Below are 15,623 nucleotides of genomic sequence, written 5' to 3' on the forward strand. Positions count from 1 at the left end.
GGACTGTTGGCTGGCGGCCCCCGAAACCTCAAGGCCACCCAATAACCTCAATCCCACTATGCCTATGAGGAGTACAACAGTTGGATCCTCAACTCCCTGGACTCAGTGCTCCCCTTGAAATGTTCTGAAACAAAGAGCAGCATCGCGACTGCACCTTAGTATTCTCCCAGCTTACGAGCAATTAAGCAACACTGCAAAAAATTTGAGAGGAAATGGCGACTAGATTACTCCTCAGGCAGTAAGGTCACATATAGGGAAGCAATAAAAACCTACAAGATTAAAATTAAAGCTGCCCAATCAGCCTTTTTCGAAGAAAAAATCAAAGCAGCTGCCTTCAGGCCCAAAGAGATATATCGAATTGCCAAAACCTTCCTCATACTCCCTGAGAAGCCATCTGAAACCAGTGATGCACAAATCTGCTGCAACAATCTTGTGGAGTTCTTCTCCGATAAAGTACTAGCAATCTACACCTCCTTCGCACACACCCTGCCCAACCTGACCCCTGTCAATCTCTCAAATGCAGAACTTCGATTGTCAGCCACCCTGAACACCTTCCCCCCTTTAGATCCCTCCACTTTAGAACCCATCATGCACCAGGTGAAATCCGGTTGCCCCTAGACCCGGCACCCCCTCGCGCTTTGCTACCAGCTGGCAGCATTCTTCCCATCACACTCCACTTGCTTAATACCTCCATTTCCTCTGGCACAGTTCCCATTGAAATCGACGACGCGGCCCAACACCATTTGACACCTATGCACCCGGCTTCCCTGGGTGAGTTAACACAAGTACTCCGGTGCTCCCATGGGTGTTGACCTCCTAAGTCCCAAAAGGTTTGGTCCTGACTCATTTCTAAGTGTAATAATAATAGTGTAAAGGAGCACTTATGTTTTTTAAAGAGTAACTTGTTGAAATGTATTTAAGAAAATTAAAATAAAAAATGGCTGTGAAACATAAACTACACAATTCAAGTCATACAACCTGATGCCTGTGCACTATTGCCTGAGAGCTGTTGCTATACAGACTTTCCAACATACAAAATCAATAATTCTAATAAGCCCACAATGTGTGATATCACGAAATTCCCAAAAAGATTCAAAACATAGGCAAATGTCCTTAACCCCTTCGCTGCTAGGCCTTTTCCCCCCCTGTGCTAAGCCTTTTTTGGGCTATTTGGGGTAGTGCGCGCTTAGGCCCCTGTAACTTTTTGACCACATCAGGTATCCATGACAAATTTGCGTCATTTTCTTCCAACATCATGGGGAGTTTAAAGGTATCCAGGGTTTGTGGATTCCCCTGGAGGGGTCCCAGAAATTAGCCAAAGTACAGCAAAAAACAATTATTTTGGAACAATGGGAAAAACGGGCTGCAAATGAAAGCGTCTGGGTTTTTCTCTGCAAATGGTATCAAAAAAGGGCTAGTGGGCCTGAAATCACCCTTTTCCCAGCTTTTAGCGAATGACAGACTTTAGTCAGAAAACCAACATTTATTACACAGTTTTGGCATTTTTCTGGGACATAGCCTATTTTTGCTATTTTTTGTGCTTTCAACTTCCTTCCAGTTAATGGTAGAAATGGGTGTGAAAGCAATAATGGATCCCGGAAAGCTATACATTTTAGAAAAGTAGATACAATTATGAATTCAGCAAGGGGTCATTTGTGTAGATCCATCAGAGTTTCTTTATAGAAACTAACAGTTAAATATAGGAAAAATTGAAAATTAGTTGAAAAATACAGCCTTTTGTGTCAACGTTTTACCTGTAACTTCTTATAATTATGACAACTCTTTAAAAGCAATATACTGTTACATCCGCTGGACCTTTCTGGTTGTGAGGATATATAGTACTTGTAGGTTCACCAAGAACCCGACGAACCCAGAGTCAAAAACTGAGAAGCAATTTGCAATTGTTTTTTGCAATTGTTATTGTATTATGTTCCGGATATATAGCAAATATTGAGGGAAAATGTATACATGGAAAAAACAGTATGAAAGACACCTATGTATTTCTGAAATGGGAACAAATTATAGAGTTTAGAAACAGTACATATTTGTACATTTTCAAAATCGGGAATACTCATACTAGCATGAGAATTATTGGTCATTTTTCATAATGACTTATATTTTACACAAAGTCTTTCATTTGGAAGGCAGAAATGCATAAAAAATCAATAGTTAATAACAGTTGCTTTACAAATCTGAATTACCCTAAGTCTCCTGATAAAAATGGTACCTCACTTGTGTGGGTAGGCATAGTGCCCACGACAGGAAATGGCTCAAAACCCAACGTGAACACACGACATTTTCACAATGAAAATGTACCCTTTTTTTGCAAAGTGTCTAGCTGTAGTTTTTTAACACTAGCTCTGCCGGCACTTAGGGAAACATAGCAAACCTATACATTTTTGAAAACTAGATACCAAGGGGAATCCAGGATGTTACCCAGAATCCCTTGCAAACCTAAAGAATTGTCAAAAAAAACCATTTTTGTTGTGGAAAGTTCTGGAATCTGCGTGGATCCACTAATTTCCACCCACCCCGCGTTCCCCAAAGTCTTCCGAGAAAAACAGTACCTCGCTTGTGTGGGTCGGCCTAGTGCCGCGACAGGAAACGGCACAAAACGCAACGTGGACAAACCTCAATTTCGCAGAGAAAAATGACCCATTTTTGGCAAAGTGCTTAGCTGTAGTTTTTGAACCCTAGCTCTGCCGGCACCTAGGGAAATCTACCAAACCTATACATTTTTGAAAACTAGACACCCAGGATGTGGTGACTTGACTGCCTCCCACCAGGTTCTGTTACCCAGAATCCCTTGTAAACCTAACAAATCGACAAAAAAAACACATTTCCCCCACATTTCTGTGGTGGAAAGTTCTGGAATCTGCGTGGATCCACAAATTTCCACCCACCCCGCGTTCCCCAAAGTCTTACGAGAAAAATGGTACCTCACTTGTGCGGGTCGGCCTAGAGACCCCGACAGGAAACAACGCAAAACGCAATGTGGTCACACCTCAATTTCGCAGTGAAAAATGACCCTTTTCTGGCAAAGTGCCTAGCTGTAGTTTTTGAACCCTAGCTCTGCCGGCAACTAGAGAAACCTAGCAAACCTATATATTTTTGAAAACTAAACACCCAGAGGAATCCAGGATGGGGTGACTTGACTGCCTCCCACCAGGGTCTGTTACCCAGAATCCCTTGCAAACCTAAAAAATTGTCCAAAAAAACACAGTTTCCCCACATTTCTGTGGTGGAAAGTTCTGGAATCTGCGTGGATCCACACATTTCTACCCACCCCGCGTTCCCCAAAGTCTTACAAGAAAAATGGTACCTCACTTGTGTGGGTCGGCCTAGTGCCCGCGACAGGAAACGGCACAAAACACAACGTGGTCACACCTCAATTTCGCAGTGAAAAATGACCCTTTTTTGGCAAAGTGCCTAGCTGTAGTTTGTGAACCCTAGCTCTGCCGGCACCTAGGGAAACCTACCAAACACACACATTTCTGAAAAGTAGACACCCGGGGGCTTCCAGGGAGGTATGGCTTGCGTGGATCCCCCAACGTTTTCTTACCCAGAATCCCCTGCAAACCTCGATTTTAGCTGAAAAAATCTAATTTTTCACACATTTTTGTGTGGGAAAGTTGTGGCATCACCGGGCTCACACAAATTTCCCACCACCCAGCATTCCCCCAGGTCTCCTGGTAAAAATGGTGCCTCACTTGTGTGGGAGACCCAAGTACCCGCGACAGGCAAGGGCCCAAAACGTAGTGAGGCGACATCAAAATTGACTATCTCTAAACCACCTGGTTTTGCAAGGGAGGTCACCTGGGTTTTTGGTCCCGTGCTCATCGGCCATCTAGGGAAACCTACCAAACCCACACAATTCCGAAAACTAGACACCCTCTAGAGTGCTCGTGGAAGACGATTTCTATCAAAAAAGTTAAATAGAGTCAGTTGATCAGAAAAAAGTCCCTAAGTGGAAGCAGACAAGTCCTAGGGCTGATCTCCAAAGCGCACAAACCATAAAAACATATAAGTAAATACTAAAGAATATACAAGAGGTCTCAAATGCTCAACCTAAAAATGGCAAAATCTGCCCCCAGTGGTCCAGTGGGCTTATTTTATAAAGAAAATCTGCCCTCCCATGGGGAAGACAAAGCCTAAAACATAACCCCCATAAGGGGAGTAACCCTTGCCTAAGGGGCCTCTCCCCCAAACAAAACCTAACATCATGGACATCATGGACATACAAAAATGGCTCCCAAAGGGAAGTGACCCTTGCCCAAGGGGCCACTCCCCAGTACATTTATTACATTGGCCCAGTGGGCCGATTTTTTTAAAACAAATTAAAACTGCCCCCCCAGGGGGCAGACAAAGCCAAAATGTATGCCCCAAAAAGGGGAGTGACCCTTGCCCAAGGGGCCACTCCCCACTACCTTTATTCAATTGGCCCAGTGGGCCGAATACATTTTTTTTAATTTAAATTTGCCCCCCCCCATGGGGGCAAACAAAGCAAAAATGTAGGCCTCCAAAAGGGGAGTGACCCTTGCCTAAGGGGTCGCTCCCCAAAACAAAAACTAACATAGCGCACTGACGTCATTGATAACACGGAGGGGGGTTGGGGGGAGGCAGGGGAAGGTCTTCTCCTGCCTTCCCTGGAAAAAAAACGCCGATCGACCACCCACAGGGGGAGCGCCAGTGCTTCCCCCGTGGGTGGGTGTCATGACGAGCCCAGCTCGTCATGAGCACACAGCAACTGTGTGCCATGACGAGCCCAGCTCGTCATGAGAATACAAGGGGTTAATGCATATACACATTTAATCTGTTCCAATCACAGATTGACATCTTGCACAGTGTTCCATTCTTTACATCCAAAAAATTGCTTTTCAAGAAAACCGCCCAATGCATTTCAGGCCCCCATTTGCCCTTCTTCAGGGGAGAATCTGTAAACAATTTAAATGAATATGGTCTTAGAATACAATATAATGCGCAGGGTAAGCTTACATAGATGTGTGTTAACATTATACAACTGTGCTTACAAGATGCAAATAAAAATTAGCAAGACAAAATAAGAAACGTTGAAAGCATTTGTGTTGTAGAAAACCAGAGAAAAAGACAGAACTGAAGAAAAAGTTCCAAGAGTGATGAAATCAGAAAGCCTTCACTAGACTGCAAATTATTGCACATGACCTCCACTGAATCGTGCTACAACCAAATGTGCCCAAAGTGATCATCAAGAAAAAAAACGTCACAAGGCCCAAAAAAAGCGATGGTGCGCTCATAACCAATGGTAACTGATCTTAAACATTCTTCACTAATAATGCCAAATAAAAGGTCTCAAATCTGTAAAATACATAAACCACACAGTGATTTCACTAGGTATACAGACATGGTCTCCGCATTGACACATGCCAGAATGACGGAAAAAAGACACCTCATGCACGGTAAAAAACTAACCTACATGATTCACCAAGGCTCTCGTAATCTAATCTCCACGGCGCGCGGGCCTCAAACATTTCGAACAACTGATGAGCGTGTACCTCGGGTGACACTGAGGTGACGTTAATATGGTGGAAAAAGACGACGGACTGCTGTTAAGAAAAAAGTATAGGCGCCATCTTGAAAGGGTAAAAAAACGCCACTATGTCGAACGTCGTAATAATGTTAAATCTTAGATCCGTATCATAAAGGAAATGAACTGGATCCACAAGAACCGAAATCTATTCCAATAAAACCGAAGTGCCACAAGAAAATGATAAAATCCCACAGAGGAAAAAGAGAGTCAAATATGAGAAAATGGAAGAAAAAGAATAATACAACAAACTCATTAGTGTATGAATAACACACTAACATTGTAAACAACAAACATATGTAAATAATCACAATGTTCATCTTATTGCACAGTGTAATGTCAGAAATCACAGTTTGTACATGAAGAGCACCTACTGTGCTGTCCACCTAGTGTAGGATCACAAAAAACACCCCAAATCTACTTTGTCATTGATCCCTTTAGGATCTTCGGTATCAAGTCTCCTTATCCAATAAATTTCTCTTTGTAATAATGTCCTCGTCAGATCCCTACCGGGTGCTGGTTTAACCATCTCTAACAACTGGAATTTCATTTGAGCAATAGTATGCTTGCATTTCATCCAATGAACAGACAAACTACTTTTTGCATTACAGTTGCGAATAGTGCTCTTATGCTTAGAAATTTGTGTTTTTATTTTTCTCTCAGTTTTACCTATATACAGTAGTCCACATGGACATTTAATAGCGTATATCAGATTTTTGGAGTTGCAATCTGCATAGTTTTGATAGTTTCTCCCGTCTGGGGATGCTGTACACTAGTGCTGCATATCACATTGTTGCAGTGTACACGACTTTGACATCGTCTGGTGCCTTTATATTGTTCCATGCTCCATATTGGTTAGGTTTTAACATTTCTTTCAAATTTAAGGATCTTCTATAAGCAAATAAGGGTTTGTTTTGAAATAGATCTTGAAAGTCGCTTTCGTTTGCTAAAATTTCCCATCAGTTATTAATAATCCTTTTGATTTGTCGTGAGCACGTAGAGAATTTTGATACAAACACTTGTCTGTTCGCATTTGTTTTGACTTTTGTTTCTAAAAGACTGTTACGTGATCTGTTTGGTATCTTGGAAATTGCTTGATCCAAAATAATCTCAGAGTAACCTTTGGATATGTATCTCTCTTTGGAAATAGAAATGTTTTCTGTAGAGTGATATCATCTGAACAAATCCTTTTGGCTCTTAAAAACTGTGAATATGGGAGATTGTGGACTAAACTTTGAGGATGAAAGCTGGTAAATGCTAAGACATTATTCTTATCCGTAGGTTTGTGATAAACTTCAGTGTGTATAACGCCTTCTTCAATAGTAACTGGTACATCCAAAAAAGGTAGAGATTTTCTGTTCATGGTGTTAGTGAACTGAATATTTTCATCAAACGAATTCAATTGAGTGATTTTAGCTTCCAATGATTCCCTACTGTTGTTCCAAAGTAGAAAGATGTCATCTATATATCTACAATATAGTGACAAATTTTCCGACCATTCCCTGTCACAAAAAATGAAAGAGTCCTCAAACTTCGCCATGTAAGTATTAGCATAAGCTGCAGCCCCAGCAAAGCCAATTGAAGTTCCTTTCAATTGCAAAAAATATTGACTGTCCCATTCAAAATAGCTATGATGGAGGCAAAAATGTAGCATTTCCAATATAAAAACTTAATCTGCTCCTATGGCCTGTTGTTTTACTAGGGCCCATTCTACTGCCTCTATACCCCCTGAATGGGGAATATAGGTGTATAGTGCCTTGACGTCTAAGGTGCACAATATGATGTCTTTGTATGGTTTAACTGTACATAACTTCTGGAGAAAATGTGTGGTGTCTTTTACATATGACTTCCAATTCTGAACAAAAGGCTGCAAAAAATAGTCAATGTATTTGCCGATTGGTTCGAAGATGATTCCACACCCAGTAACGATCAGTCTCAATGGGGTGTCATTCAAGGTTTTGTAGATCTTGGGTAACATATATAGTCCAGGTCTTTTGGGATTGGTAACTGTTAAATATATACGAGTGGTGTTCGTAATCCAGCCCATCTCAATGGCTTTTTCTAATATACTGTTGAATGTAGATACTATATCTTGAGTCGGGTCCTGATCCAATTGAAGATAGGTACTGGAATCTGAAATATGTTCTACCACTTTCGTTGTGTACAGTGTTTTGTCCATAATTACAATAGCTCCTCCCTTGTCAGCTTTTTGTATTATGATTCTAGTATCCAGTGCTAAAGCCTTCAAAGTATTTCTCTCATGTTTAGTGAGATTGGTTCTTTTGGATTCCCTAACATTCATTTTTAGAATTCGCTTTTTACCAAATTTTCAAAAGCGTCCAAACTTTTATGAGATATTGGGGCTTGAAAAGTAGATTTTCTTTTAAATTCAATAAATTCAGGTTCTGGACGTTGCGTATCAACGGGATTAAGAGTGGCAAAAAAATATCTTAAGCGTAACTGTCTCATGAATTTAAATAAACATATTTTGTTCTCAAGAGCATTCGTTTTGTAGGTAGGAACGTATCCCAATCCTTTGTTCAGAATATTGATTTGTTGTGAAGTGAGATCAATGGATGAAAAGTTGACTACTAAGTTGTTTTCTGTCTTCTCAAGTTCTGTCTTAGTCTTTCTTTGGCTTCTCTTGGTTTTCCTCCTGATTTGCCTGGTGGTTGACTGCTATCTGTCTCCTGTGCTAAAAAAGACTTAGATATTGAAGCATGTTCTACTTGATTCTCCTCTAGTAGCTCCACGTGTTGTGTCAATGTTTTTGTCAATCCTTAATGGTGCCCAGTTGATGTTTGTGTCACCCTTGGTTGCCACACTTTCATCTGAAGATGTATTGGTATGTTTTTTGTAAAAGACTCTTCTTTGGGCGTATACCTCAGCCCAAGTATATACCTCGTTGTGCTTATAATCCAGGGTGTCTCTCTTATATTTCCTTAGTTTGCCCTCCTGTAGTTTCTTGGAATATACATCCAGTTTGTTGTTCATATCCTCCAAAACTTTATTCCCCTTGTCTGCATCCATTCTTGTCTCTAGATCCAATTGAATCACTGTAATTTCTTCAGTGATTTCTTTGAGGACTGCTGCCAATTCTTCAATAAGTAATAACATGAGATCTAAGGAGCACTTGTTGAGTACCGCGTACCATCGGTCCATGAAGTCTTTCTTCAAGTGAAACCTGATTAACATGGGTTTTATAGACAGTCTTAGACCTCTCGGAATCCTTTTCACTCAGTGATACTGCACTAGTGTGGAAGCATGCAGGCGCTGGTTAAGTTGTCTCCTATTTAAGAATTCCAATTGTTTGAGTTGCTGTTGTAGAGTGCTTCCCTGCACACTAAATGTTCTGACATCTTGTATGAGAGAATATATTTCCGATGCTTGCTCATTTGTGTAAGCAAATATGCTTGCACGATTGTCTGTAAAACTAGTCATATTGTCAAAAGACATAGTTGGGTGCTTCCTTTTGATAAGACAAATGTCAAATAGTAAGAATAATAGTGTAAAGGAGCACTCCTGTTTTTTAAAGAGTAACTTGTTGAAATGTATTTAAGAAATTAAAATTAAAAATGGTGTGCTACAGGGTTAGACACGCTGTCTGGATTGGAACAGATTAAATGTGTATATGCATTAAGGACATTTGCCTATGTTTTTAATCTTTTTTGGAATTTTGCTATATCACACATTGTGGGCTTATTAGAATTATTGATTTTGTTTGTTGGAAAGTCTGTATAGCAACAGCTCTCAGGCAATAGTGCACAGGGGTCAGGTTGTATGACTTGAATTGTGTAGTTTATCATTTCTAAGTGTCCCTAATCTTTAAAAATCTACGCGACTTTCTCCATAGAAGCTAACGGGAGCTTGCAGCTTTGTTCTCACACTGCACATGGCCCTAGTGGGCCCCCTGTGTCACTACCTTGGGTGGTTCCTTTGGGTCCCAACGATTTTACAGGCTCTAGGCCTTGTGTCTAGTTAAGTTGTGGTTCTTATACCACTATTTTAGTATATGGTTTGGCTCGCCCCTAGGGCCTGACGTGTATTTGTGCTATTTTACTGTCATATTTAAAGCGTAACTTATGTGTTTTGACCTCTATCCTCATAAAGAGACTAGGAGGGTGTGTTTAGAAATAAATACATATATTTTATATATATATCTGATGTGGTTGTCTTTCATTTAGCCATTCAAGAGATTATAGACTGGTAAAACAAGCTGCTTTCCATTCCTTCAAGACTTAGCCTGAAGGCTGCTTTCCATAGCTACCACTAGGATAGCTTTCAATAAAGGTTGTCTTTAACCTATTACCAATAAGGGGTTGTTTAGACTGGTACAGGGTGCCCACTATAATTAGTGGACAGCATATACCAGGCCAACTTCGTACATTGGTGGCAGCGGTGGGATTCCAGCTTGATATTGTTTTACCAGATAATCTCAATTGAGTGACTAACTGAAAAAAAACCCACTAAAGGTACCCTAGGTACATATAATACAAGCTTTAGAATACAGTAAGCTCTACTGAACTTAGAGTTGTGTGTTAAGGGCTTAGCACACCCTTTCTACAACTCAAGAGAGTTTTGTAGGCCACAATTGAGTAGGTAGTGCAATACACCACACCTCACTAGTAATGTCTTCAAGGTCATGAACCAGTGGGTCCCTGCTAGAAGCCAATGAGCTTCTTGTCTCCAAGTATGATAACCTCCTATTCATGGAACTGAGAGCATTATGCACCACTAGGAACTGAAGACCGGCAAAAGTCCAACCACCCAGCATCTCATAGAGGTACTCAGGCTGGATGATCTCAGAAGACTTATAGGGTCTGAAGGGTTAGGCAGAGTGGGTGGGACAGCACATGAGGAAGGGCCTAGGGGTGAAATTCCCCATGACCTGACCTCTAATACTGACCAGGAAGATGACAATGATCTTCACCTGGAAAATCCATCTCCCCTGGAAGATGAGGGGGAGGGCCACAATGGCCCCGTCTTTGTCCCTCCAGGAAGAGTTGGTGGTGGGCCTAGAAGGTCTAGATCTCCCTCAGTGGAGTCTAACCATTCTGGTTCATCTGTAGGGACCTCTATTTCTTCTCATAGTTGGGAAACCTCACAGGAGAGGAGGGAGAGACTGGTGAAGTATGAGGAAGTTCAGCATGAAATCAGAAGAAAGCAGGTGGCAGCAACATCCCTTGAGATAGGGAGAGGTCTAATGACAATAGAAACCTGAATAAGATTGTCTCTCCCTACCAGAGTCGGGTTGACATCCACAAATGGATAACTGCACTGGAAAGTGCCTGTAAAGTTCAAAGGATCCCCCAGGAGCAGTGGGCAGCAGTCTTATGGCTCTCCTTTGCAGACAAAGGTAGAGTAGAGATAAGCTACTCACTGTTAGAGAGGAGGAGGCAGATGATTCTAACGGTCTGAAAAGTGCATTTATTGAAGGGTTTGGCCTAACAACTGAACAATACAGGATAACGTTCAGAGATATCCAAAAGGCACAGAATCAAGACTGGGTAGACTTTGTAGATTGTGCTACTAGGGCTCTGGAGGGTTGGTTACTTGGCAGCAAAGTGCATGACTTTCAAGGATTGTACAATTTGATTGTGAGGGAGCAGATCCTTAATAACTGTCAAAATCAGCTACTGCACCAGTACCTGGTGGACTCAGATATGACCTCTCCCCAAGAATTGGGAACGAAGGCAGACAAGTGGGTCAGAACCAGGGTGAGGCAGAAGGTACAGAACCAAGGTGGTGAACCAAAGAAGCAAGATCCTAAAAACTCTGACAAGGGTGGAGAGAAAGGTAAAGACCAGAAGTCTTCACAAGGTCCCAAAAAATCTTATTCAGGTGGGGATTCACAGTCTAACAAGGGAAAAGGCCAAAAGAAACCATGGTGCAAAATCTGTAAACAGAAGACTCACTGGACAAGTGATTGCACCAAGTCCAAAGACTCAACTCCAGCCACCATTGCCCCTAAGGCAACTGTTCCCCCTAGTACAGCTACAATTGGTGGTGGTAATGTTCGGAATAAGGGTGTAGTAGGGTTGAACCTGGGTTCTGAGATGGACTCTGGCCTAGTCAGAGTTCCAACTCAGGCTGTCCTGATCTGCGATGGCGGCATGGATATGTCGTCCTTTGTGAGTCCCAGTAATTTGAGCAAATTTTGAGCAAATACAGACAGCAGCCTTTGATAAATGGAAAAGAGGCTTTGGCATTCAGGGACACAGGAGCAAGTGTCTCAATGTTGACAAAAGATCTTGTGGATCCTGGGCAGATTATACTTGGTGAAATGCACCAAGTGACCAATGCTAGTAATGTCAGAACAGACCATTCTCTGGCAGTTGTTACCTTCTCCTGGGGAGGGGTAACTGGCCTTAAGAAGGTTGTGGTAAGTTCAGACCTACCAGTTGAATGCTTGCTTGGCAATGATCTGGAGACTTCAGCTTGGGCTGAAGTGGAGCTCAGGACACATGCAGAAATGTTAGGGATCCCTGCTCATGTCTTTGCTGTGACTAGGTCACAGGCCAAAATGTCTAACACTGGACAGGCCCTGGATTCTGGAAGAATGGACCAGGTGCCTCCCAAGAGGAGGACCAGTAGGGTTAAGGCAGTGCCTTCCCCCCTGACTCAGAGTACAGATCAGCCTCGTCAGGGAGGTGATCTTGAGACTGAAGAAGGAACTGTCCCAGAGGAGCTTGAACCTGCAGAGGTTGAGTTCTTGCGGACAGGGGGCCTTTCCAGGGCAGATCTGAGCCAGGAACAGAAAACCTACCCCTTTCTTGAACCCCCTCAGAGAGCAAGCTGCTGATGAGGCTGCTGGGAATGCTAGTGGCACCAATAAAATGTGTTGGGATGATAAACTCCTTTATTCAGAGTGTAGAGACCCCAAGCCTGGTGCTTCCAGGGGGTTGATTATACCTCTGCAGATTGGCACTAGCCCATGATATCCCTCTAGTAGGACACCTGGGCCAGAACAAGACTTGGGACAGAATCGTCCCTCACTTTCACTGGCCCCACATGTCTGAAGACACTAAGGAGTTTTGTCGCTCCTGTGTGACCTGCCAAGCCAGTGGCAAGGCAGGTGGAACCACAAAGGCCCGACTGATACCACTACCTGTGGTGGGGGTTCCCTTTGAGAGGGTAGGGATTGACATTGTTGGTCCCATGGATCCTCAAACTGCATCTGGGCACAGATTTATCCTGGTGGTGGTGGACCATGCCACTAGGTACCCAGAGGCAATCCTACTTAGGACCACTACAGCACCTGTGGTGGCAAGAGCTCTCTTGGGTGTATTCTCAAGAGTGGCCTTTCCTAAGGAGGTAGTATCTGACAGGGGTGCAAACGTAATGTCTAGTTACTTGACTGCTATGTGGAAGGAGTGTGGAGTGAACTACAAGATCACCACACCCTATCACCCACAATGCAATGGTTTAGTTGAAAGATTCAACAAAACCTTAAAGGGCATGATCAAATGACACCTAGTGAAGCTTAGGCGGAGATGGGACATCCTTTTGCCCTGCCTTTTGTTTGCCTACAGGGAGGTGTCACAAAAGGGGGTTGGTTACAGCCATTTTGAACTTTTGTTTGGCCATCCTGTTAGGGGTCCTTTGTGTCTGGTGAAGGAGAGATGGGACTTACCTCTCAAACCCCCTAAACAGGACAAAGTGAACTATGTACTTAGTCTCTGCTCCATGATGGTTGAGTACATTAAAAAGGCAACTAAAAACCTTGAGGCTAGCCAGGAATTGCAAAAGGCCTGCCATGACCAAAAGGCTGTACTGACTGTTTACCAGCCAGTACAGAAAATATAGGTTTTGGAGCCTGTGGCCCCAGCAGCCCTCCAGGACAAATAGAGTGGCCCCCATACAATTGTTATACAGAAATGGGAGTTCACCTCCTTGGTAGACTTTGGAACCCCTAGGAGTCCCCACAGGGTACTTCTTGTCAACAGACTTAAACCATATGTTGACAGGGCAGACATTGGTTTGCTCATGGCTACAGATGAGGGACAAGAGGGAGAGAGTGGCCCATTCCCTGACTTGCTCTCTCAGAACCCTGACAATGGATCAGTTGATGGTGTAGCATTTGTCGTAAATAAAATATTACGCTCTCAGAATTTCAGTATTTTAATAAGATCATGCATAAAGCAAGAGGCTGAGTCTGTGGTATCAGGTTCAAAAAGGGCTTTATTCCAATAACTCGAGTCAAAGGGAGAATATTACCATCACCACAAGGGATCTGGAATGGACTCAAAAGTATTCTCAATATTCTCAAAACATTATTCACAGAGTACAGTATATATACATTTCTCAATTGTACGTAAGCAAAAGAGCAAGAGAGAATGAGATAAGAGCATGTGGGCGTGTAAGTAGGCGTGAAGGTGGGCGTCCATGTGGGCGTCCACTTGATGATAATAGGTAATTTGTCATAGGTGGGTGGATACCTGGAGGGGGTTGCGTGATCAGCTGGAACTTTACTGGAACTTTGCCTTACTTGTGCTCAACTCGAGCATGACGTGTAACTGACGTGGGGAGGGTTGCTATGCAACCGGACAAGTCTGGAAGTGAGGCCTTCAGTGTCAGGACGACCAGCACATCTTGTTTTATCTGATATCTGATGTCTGGAGCAGGGACTGATTTGTGACATAGGTTGCTCATCACCAAAAGCCGATGTGGCATCTATTTCTTCATTTACTTCATTTACTGCAGAGGTCTTGCACGGGGGCTATGGGCTTTTCACTGACGTGAGCTTTGTAATCACACAAAAAGAGACAGAAAGGCTAGGCTTTCTCCTTTGCAGATGGGTCATGTTTAAATTCCTCCTTCTCCAGGCAGGAATGTATTTCTCGAGGAGCGGAGCAGATAACTTGAAGGCTGAATACAGTCTTGGCAGGCAACAGGCCGGGCTAGGCACCGTTAGCCGCGCAGGAAGTAAGACAAAGGTCATTGATACAGATGCAGGTCCAGGCTGGAGCATTCAGAGGCAGAAGGCAGGAAAAGGCTTGATGGCAGAATTCAGGGCCTAACTTGCCAGAGCTGAAAAACGTGAAAAGTACACCATATAAAGACAGTGGCAAGGCATACTTAGGAACGGAATATTCGACCCATTCAGGGCGGATCTGAAAGAGGAGATGTTGACGTTGGACACAATTGTATTTGCGTCTTCATAGCTTGAAGTGGAGGGAACATACATGTACTTGTAGCATGTACATGGAGCCGTTGGGGTCTAAGATAGGGGACACAATTGATCATAAAAATTCATATTTCCTCATTCCCTCCTTGTCCCCTACGGACCCTTCATGAGATATCGATCCTCAGGAATCCATCAATCTGTTCATGTAACATCATTTGCTCTTCTTTCTTCTTCCGGGATTTTGAATGAGAACTTGAACGTGGAATACATGATGTGGCACACAGGCCGCAAATTGCTGGCCCACATTGTAGACACAGGCAGCAACTGAATATTATTAATAGTATCAACCCACAGACGGTCAATACTTTCCATCCCCAAGCCGATATTAATCCCCAGAGCCAACCGGACCATGTCCACGTGCCTGGGTCTTGATGTATGCTTTGGGCAATCTTGTGGAGCCTTGTTATTGTTTTGTATACAGACGGTGCGTTATTAGGAATGAAAGAAATGATATGTAGCACGTCCCACCCCAGTCTAAGGGCAGTTGCACATAGGCTGTCTGGCCACAAATAAAGTAGGTGTGTCGTGATGCTCTGAAATAGGACTTTCCTTTGTCTTTGAATACTATTATAGTATCACACTCACTGTGCCCCAAATGTACTGAGCCTTCTTTTCTGACACACAAGTTCCCTTTTACTGGCAGAACAGTAATTGAGGATGGACCTGACATGTGTTGGGGCTTTACGTTCAACACTATGAAATCGAGGGTCGCATTTCCTTGCAGATACTCTTCATTTTCTAGATCTGTACCTTTCATTTGGGGAAGACCCTCTTCATCTGGGAAACATGCTTTGTTCATGACTTTATTCAAGTTACCCCATACCCACTCGCCCCTACACTCCTTGTCTTGACATTCTTTGGCATCACCGTTGA

The sequence above is a fragment of the Triturus cristatus genome, chromosome 2_2, assembly GCF_964204655.1.
Source record: "Triturus cristatus chromosome 2_2, aTriCri1.1, whole genome shotgun sequence".
NCBI lineage: Eukaryota > Metazoa > Chordata > Amphibia > Caudata > Salamandridae > Triturus > Triturus cristatus.